Raw genomic sequence first — 8,523 nt, 5'->3', positions numbered from 1 at the left:
ACGTATATTCTACCATCAGCAGAATAGTTGTGTCTTCAGGGAGTGATTGAACTTTGAGTGATTGAACATTGAATGATTGAACTTTGCGTGACTGAACACGAGTCTAAGATTGATGAAGACTAATCAGGTGACTAATTTCTCACTGGTAAATAAGTTTTTCATGAAAATATATTTCCTGGGTCTAAATTTTACGGATATTTGAATACTTCAAATAGCTCCCCAGTGGCCATGTCAGATTCATAGTCCTTCTCAACTTTAAGGTCCATATCTCCAAATGTCGTTGCCCACCTACTGTTGGCAGTGTAATACAAAAGCCCTTACAAAGAAATTTGTTTATTATTCTTTTTTTTGGCTGTGTACATAGGGTGCTTTATTCTCCACAGAGCGATACATGCTAAGGCGGGTTGGGCTTGAGCCGAGGTCCCCAAATGTACAGAACTGAACAAAGCGGGTCTCTGAGAAGTCTTGATTTGCCTTGATGTGGAAAGAGAGATGGAGCAGATGGAGATGGACGTGAAAACCAGGGATGTGTTCGTTCAGTCCTGGCCCGGAATGCAGGGCCCTGGAGGCAGCTCTTGCTGTTGTGATCACTTCCAGGCCGGGGCCGTCTGCCGGGCTTGGAGAGCCTTCTGTACCACATCTTCCCACTGAGTGTCCGAGAACTCCTGAGCCCAGGCGGGCACCCCTGGCTCAGGCAGACTTATCCCGGCCATTGTCCTTTTCACCAGTTCTTTGTTCTGGGTCTATGGGGATGGAGCTGTGACTGCTCAAGCCTGTGGCTCCCTCCTCTTCATCCTCACTCTCTGGCGGAGGGTCTGGCAGATGCAGCCCCAGGGCCTGGATCCGCTCCTGGATGTCAGCAATGGCGTCCTCACCATTGCCCACAGGTGCCATCTCTGTTTCCTCTGGTTCAGGATCTTGGTTGAGAGGTTGGCAGGAGTAGCGGGCGGGGCCTGCCCCCACTTCCTCAGGCTCTTCCTCATGCCCCTCGCTGCTCCAATCCCCGTTGCCTTCTGTCGGGCCCACATGAGGCCCCAGTTCCTCAGTATGATTCGGGAAGATGCGTTCTGGGCCCATGGTGTCTCCCCCTAGAATGACTGCTGCCATCCGGGACAGGGGCTTCTGTGAGCCCCCGGTGGCACCGCACTTTCACCTGTTTATTATTCTTGTCCTTAAGGATTTTCCAGGCCATATGGCATCATTAGTATTAGTGCATAGCAAAGTATAATGCAAAATTAGAGGAGCAATTAATGATCCAATAAACAAACAGTATTTAAGATGCTGAATGTGTCAGAACAAGAAAGAGAAAAAGTGGTGAGATTATTGAAATATTTAGTCAATTTCTAGTTCTTTTGTAAGATATTTTTAGAGAATACATGTGATAGGCTTATTGTGCCAACCTGGCCAATAGGAACATGTGGGATTCATCAGGTTGCAGTTTGGTTGGAGAGCGAAGAGCTAAATGGCTCTGCAAGGCCCGCCCCCTCTCTCTTGCTTTCTGGTGATTGGAGCATTCTGGAGCATGTGTGCTGCTGCTATAGCTAATTCTCTGCCTCAGCCTGTGAGCTACACTATTTATGGGCCAGGCCAAACTGCTTCGCCATGCTGCTGGTGCACACATTGCTTGAGCTTGAGGCTAGTGGATCCTTTTGCATTGCATTTCTTGCTTTTAATATTCCATCCGGACCGATTTCTCTAAGTTCTCGAGTTACTGCCTGTTGCTGACCCACCCTGCTGCTTGTGGGCAGACTTTGCTTGCCTTGCCCCAGGGAGGACTGTACTATCTGTTTCCTTGACTTTGGACACTGCAGCCCATGTGAATTGAAGGACTTTGTGTTAGTCTGGGTAGACTAGAGAAACAAATCCATAGACACTCATATGCGTATAAGAAAACAGTTTATATATAAGAGCAATTGAATGTTGAGAAAACATCCCAGCCCAGGCCAGATCAAGTTCATAAATCCAGTATTAGCCCATATGTCTGATACCAATCTATAAAGTCCTCGTCAGATTCATGAAACAAATACAATGATGCCAAATGCAGGAAGATTACAGGCCAGTGGGTGCAAAGTCTTGTGGATCCAGTGGCGTTGTAAGCATCTCAGTGTTGCAGGGGTCTCTGTGTGGTTTCTCCAGCTTCAGAGGTCTGGTTGCATCAGGGTAGGTCCATGTGGCTTCTCCAGCTCCCAGGGCATAGCACCATGTGTTTTATCAGTAGAACATCTCTCAGGGAGTGACTCATCAGTAGAGAGTCTCCAAGGGAGTGAGGAGAGAGAGAGAGAGAGAGAGAGAGAGAGAGAGAGAGAGAGAGAGAGAGAGAGAGAGAGAGAGAGAGAAACTGTTTCCTCCCTTCCAGGAGGAAAGCCCAAAGTTCCAAGAATGCTCAGGAGAAGGCCATGCACACTTAGAGGCCTCATGGGCTATGACCTGATTGAAAGACTAGACTTCACCCCTTCAATTTTAATTCTCAGTTTGGACCAGATTATGTAACTATCGCAGACTTGCAGTACATTAAGTGTTCTATGGAAGTGAGTTGAATGGAACCCTCTATATGGCTGTGTGGACTAATTAGCTGTTATATTCCTTCTTGCTGTTAAAACCTATTCTCTTGTGTATATATGTAAAATCATAAGTGTCCTAGTTTCATTTCTCTAGAGAACCCTGCCGAACACAATATACCATGTCAAAATTTGTGGAAAGAACATTGCTGTTGTTGCTGTTTACATTTTTATTGGTATATACATCGCATATCAAACAATTTATTGTTTCAGTGATATTAAGAAGAGTAGTGTAATAATCATCATAACCAATTTGGCTAATTGATCTGCAGTTCTTTGGACTGGAAGCAATGGCCTACTGTACTGCCTAGTGATCCCGGGAGCCATAGTGGCCTGCCGCCTGACCTCTGCAGACATTAGCCTGCAATTTCCCTGTTGACCTTGGGTTCTTCAGTCGCTGAAACTGTGCCTACCTTCTGACCCATGAGTTTGGAACCTGCCTTACTCATACTAGCCTTGCCTGCTTTCACAACTGTGTGAGCCATTTTATTGATTGAAATCTCTCTCTGCACAGAGAGATAGACGACACTTAGATAGAAATAAATACATATTAGCATCGCCAGTTTTGTTTTTCTAGAGAATTTAGCTTAAACGTACACTCAAGAAAATATTCTAAAATTCAGAACCGTTAGAATCTGCATTCCCTCTTCCTTAGCTCAGTGAGACAGACATTTTTCTACAGACTGAAAAGCCAGGAACACAAGGCTCATTTTTCCCCACACTCTTGGCTGGAAGACTGTCCTCGTGGCAGTGACCAGATATCAGCGTTTCTTATCCTGTCTTCTGATGCTCACTGCTGAAGAGTTCTGAATGAGTATAGCTAAGAGGTTGGCGCTTTCTTCCTCTGCTCAGATCTAAAGGGTGAAAGAGACTTTGCTTTGGGTTCAATGCTGCTGAGAATATAGGGGCACTGACGACCCTTTCCCTGGTTCCTGAGTCAGAGATTCTGTGCCAAAAAGGCTAACTGAGGAGAATGGGCTGCTGCCTTCTCTTCTGCTCCTACAGTGGAGTGTCAGAGAGAAATTCATATCCCCAGCATCACATTTAAAAGACAAAGCTTCAAGCTAGCTTACACAAATATGTTCAAGGAACTAAATTATATCATGAATAAAGAAGTAAAAGAAGATATCGTGGTAGTGTTGCATCAAATGGATAGTATAAAAAATACAAATTTTAGGGAAAAAAGTGAAAATGCTAGTACAGTAACTGAAATGGAATGTTCACTAGAGGGATTTAATAGTTGAAGTGGACAGGCAGAAGAAAATTATAGAAAAATTGAAGATAGATCATGAAATTATAGAATATAAAGAATTAGAAGAAAACATAATGAAGAAAAATGAAGATAGTTTCTGAGGAATGTGGACTATCATTAAACACACCAACATACACATAATGGGAGTATTGGAAGGAGTGGATGGAATTAAAGAAGAAGAAAAACCGTTCCAAGAAATAATGGCTAGTAGCTTCTTCAGTTTGTTGAAAAACATTAATCTACATATCCAGGGATTTCTGCTAGCTACAGGCAGGATAAACACAAAGAAATCACAGTAACAATGCTATCAATGACAAGAAGAAGATCTCAAAACAGCAAGAGAAAATCTCTTAGAGAATCCCTAAGATCAACAGATAACATCTTATCTGAAATAATGGAAGCCAGAATTTAGTGGAACAGCATACTCAAAGGAAAATTTAGACTACAGAAAACAAAAGGTCAAGCTAAAACCCCATTTTTAGTAAAACATCCTTCATAAATGAAGGTGAAATAAAGATGCTTCTAGATAAACAAGCTGAAAGAATTGGTTGCTAGTCGATTTGTCTTGTAAGAATTACTGAGGAGAATTCTTAAAACTGAAAGCGAATGATCCCAGAGAGCAATTCGAATCCACACACTAAAACAAAGAACATTGGTGAAGCTAATTATGAAATTATAAATAAAAAATAAAACAGTGTAGATAAATATTTCTTCACCATTCTTTTAAAACACTTATTAACAAATCAGTTGTATAGAACAATATATATAACCCTTTATTATATCTATTATACATAATAGCATAATATATTTGCAGATGACAGCACAAAGGCAATGGGTGAAAATAATACTACATTAGGTTAAGAACGTTCTCCAGATGATAACTCAAACTCATCGGAACAAATGAAGAGCATCAATCAGGATTTTTTACCATGGATATGTATAACCCCAGGTCTCAGCTTTATGGATTGATATTCAACAGTTTATGTTTGCTTCCTTAGCTTTTGTTTCTCTATCTTTACTAAGAACCAAGAGATTTCATTTTCATTTGAACTTGGCTAGAGATTTATAAAATTATTTTTATTATTATTGTGCTCTTTTGCTTCCTCTTAATTCAATGATGAGGTCAGAGTTATTCCTTTTTCTATATTCCAAGATCTCTTACATTTTCTTTTTGTGAGATATAATTATGATAGAATTATTTAATGATTTCTCCCTTCTGTATTTGATGCCATATATTCATTTGTATTCCCTAGCCAATTGCTGAACACATAGTTAATACTCAAATATTTGCTGATGAAATGAGTAGTACTCTTCCCATTTTTTATTTAAACATTGTCACTTCAGATCATTTCAATTTATGGAGACTTTAAAGGGCAGAGTGGAACTACTCTGTTGGTTTTCCAAAGATGTAATCATTACCTAAACAAATGGCCACATCTTGGAGTAGATAGTGGCTTAGAACCACCAACCTTCTGGGTAGCAGCTTATCCACTGCAACACCAGGCTCTTTTAGCATTTAAATAAGATCTATTTATGCTAATGGCAGCATTCAGGCAGACAAAAGAGAACATTAGGATACAGCATGCGGTCATATGTCACAGCAACAATGGGCTAGTTTATGGTCTGACATTTGCAGAGGCTTTTGCTCAGGCTGATTCCTAACCTCATTATGCTTCTATTTCGTTGTCTATTGTAGTCCTTGCGGCACATCAAACAATCAGCACATGTCATGTGTTCCTTTTCCTTTCAACTAATTGCCATTTTTATTGTCCTTTCAGGTTATTTTTTTCTGCTCTTGAACGACGTCTTTGGTGGGCCTCATCTTGAGCCTAATGCTGAACAGCTAAGAAAATGATTTTTTAAAAGAGATAGATTTATTAAATCAATGAATTTCATTTGAAATCTTTGCTCCTTTCTGTGAGTCAGGAAGGGTTTTAGATGCTGTAAAAACAATAACAGTGGAAATGAAATAAGTTATGTAATTTTTTCAAAACATTGGGTCTATTTCTGTCTGAAATGTGTACAACTGCCACATTTAGAGAAAGAGCAGAGCAAGTATGTACTTTTGGTGTTCAAGAATTTCCATGAGGAGTTTTACTGAATTTCAAATATACATGTATGTAAGCCTGTGCTGTGGTAAAAATTCAGCAATAAAACAAAAGCATTTGCCACCTTAAGGCCCTTCCTTTAAAAAGATGGTGACATAGTTCTTAGGTACCTGCCGTCTATCACAAGTGAACAATCAAATCAGTTCTTGAAGAGGAGGACCATGAATTCTAATTCCTCCCTTTCCAGTTGCACGTGTCAGGAGTTTTGAGCTGCTGAAAAAATTTTAAAGCAAAAACGAAACCCCAGACCCATTGTCATGGAGTTGATTCTGATGTAAACTGGCCTTATAGGCTAGGGTGGAACTTCCCATGGAGTTTCCAAGCCTGTAATCCTGGACTGTCCCATCTTTTTCCTATGGGGCAGCTAGTGCATTTGAATTGCCTATCATTTTGCTTAGCCCTGTGCTACCCGGGATTCCAACATGCTTCAAAAGTTCCAAGCCACTGAGTAAGCGGTCGTATACAGCATTTTGTCGGTAGGTTAATCCCGACACCCAAATAGCGATTATTACCCTCTAGCAGTTTTACAGGGAGCTTGTTTGTCTTTAAAATCTTGATTTTCTTTCGCATCACGATTACTGATTTAAGATGTATCCATTACTCACAGTCATATAGTCGATTCCAACTCACCGTGACCCCGTAGGACAGAGCAGAAAGCCGCGTCTTTCTTTCCATCCACATCTATTGGTCTTGAATTTCACGCAGTTACTAGGGGGTGGGGTGCTGACTGCACCACGTGACGCTGTAGAAGAGGTGAGACCAAAATGGCTGCCTATACAATTTATGCGTAGTGTTTCAGCAGAAATTGATGATTTAAAAAAATTAAAAATAGCCCTGTAGTTTGTTATAACAATAAAAAAATACCTTTTTTAACCTCATCTTACACACACCAGTATAGTTACAAGTCTAAAACTCTGCTACTTTACTTTTAAACTTTCTAATGTGCTTTAGTCAGAACTGTTATTATTGCTCGATTACAGAGGTGTCAGGAGCCCTGGTGGTGTCGTGATTAGCATTGGGCAGTTCCAAGCCACATAGTGGGCAGCTCCAAGCCAGCAGCAGCTCTGCGGGAGAAAGACTGGGCTTTCTACTCTGGTAAACAGTTACAGTCTAAGAAACCCACAGGTGGTCATTGTAAGTCAGCAATGACAGTGGGCTTGAGCTCTTTTTTTTTTTTTTTTTTGAGTTTGCAATGATGTCACCAATCGCATGGTTTCATCTGGGTGCCACAAGTGTGGGCTATTGCTTCCGCTGCTGCTGGTGTTTCTATAATCTTTAACTTGGTCAGACTTGCTGTTTCAGTTACAATATTGTGTTCATTAGTATTTGTGACTCTGTATCACTAGCTTTTGGAGAATGAAGTAGTAATCAAAGGGGAAGAAGGAGAAAAATTAAAAGAGGAGGCCTCCATTTGGTTTCTAGTTTGTTGTAGCTAAAAATATTGTAAATCAATGTAGAAATACTTTATATAATAGTTTTAATTTTAGAATTCATATAATCTAAGACATACTCCCTTTAAGCAATTAGAAACTATACTTCTCACACATTTTCCTATTGCTAAAATTACCATTACTGCAGATTCTGTCTGGTCTCCTATGGAAGAAGGTTTGAGGGGAAATGAGTCACACTAAGGGTTGCTACATGGCTGAAACAGACCCTGGTGATATCACTGATTTTATGATCCCCCAAACTTTAATTTGGACTAGATGATTTCTAAGCTGTTTGGGATGGGACATTCCATGTTTTATAGAAATGTATTGGATTCAGTAGCTGTTATTAAAGTTGTGGTTTTCAGAAGCCATGGAATCTGTTCGGACTCTTGGGGACCCTATGCAGAAAAGAATGAAGCCCTAGCTGGTCTTGCACCATCCATGGCATTCTTATGCTTGAGCCTTGCCTTTCAGCAGCTGTGCCAATCAAGTTCATTTTCTTTTCCAGTGATACTCTGTTTTAACAAGAATAATGTCCTTTTCTAGTGACTTGCCTTTCTTGATAATGTGTCCAAAGTACACGAGGCGAAGTCTCACCATCCTCTCTGCTAAAGAGCATTCTGGTTGTATTTATTCTGAGACAGATTCATTTGTTCTAATATCAATATTCTTTGCCAAAACCTTCATTCAAATGCATCCATTCTTCTGCCTTTCATATTCATTGTCCAGTTTCATGGAGGTAATTGGATACACCACAGCGTGTATCAGGCTCCGTGACATATTCTCGTTCTCCAAGTGACATATTTATTCTTTAATACTTTAACTATATCTTGTGCAGCAGATTTGCCCGATGCAATAATTCATTACATTTCTTGACTGCCATTTCCATGATCATTGATTGTGGGTCCAAGTAAAATGAAATCCTTGACAACTTTAACCTTTTCTCCATTTATCATGCTTTCATTTATTAGTTCAGTCATGAGGATTTTGGGTCTCTTTACAATCTGTTTACTATAAATTAGATTATATAAAATGATGCCTAAGAAGGCTCTTTATATTTTTTCATTTATGTATTGGAATTATCTGATAGATGAAACAAAGGAAACTTGGTGGTGCTTGGGTTAAGCAGCATGTGGCTAACCTCAAAGTCAATGGTTTAAACTCAGAAGCTACTC

General features: G+C 40.2%; 1 pseudogene; it reads right to left on the bottom strand.

Moving 5' to 3' along the window:
- Positions 1-510: 510 nt before the first annotated feature.
- LOC142448857 (male-enhanced antigen 1 pseudogene) lies at positions 511-1,107 on the bottom strand (annotated as a pseudogene).
- Between the last annotated feature and the right edge of the window lie 7,416 nt (positions 1,108-8,523).

Source organism: Tenrec ecaudatus, chromosome 5 (assembly GCF_050624435.1).
Source record: "Tenrec ecaudatus isolate mTenEca1 chromosome 5, mTenEca1.hap1, whole genome shotgun sequence".
NCBI lineage: Eukaryota > Metazoa > Chordata > Mammalia > Afrosoricida > Tenrecidae > Tenrec > Tenrec ecaudatus.
Note: the sequence above shows the minus strand (reverse complement) of the source record. Positions and strands in the feature narration are given on the sequence as shown.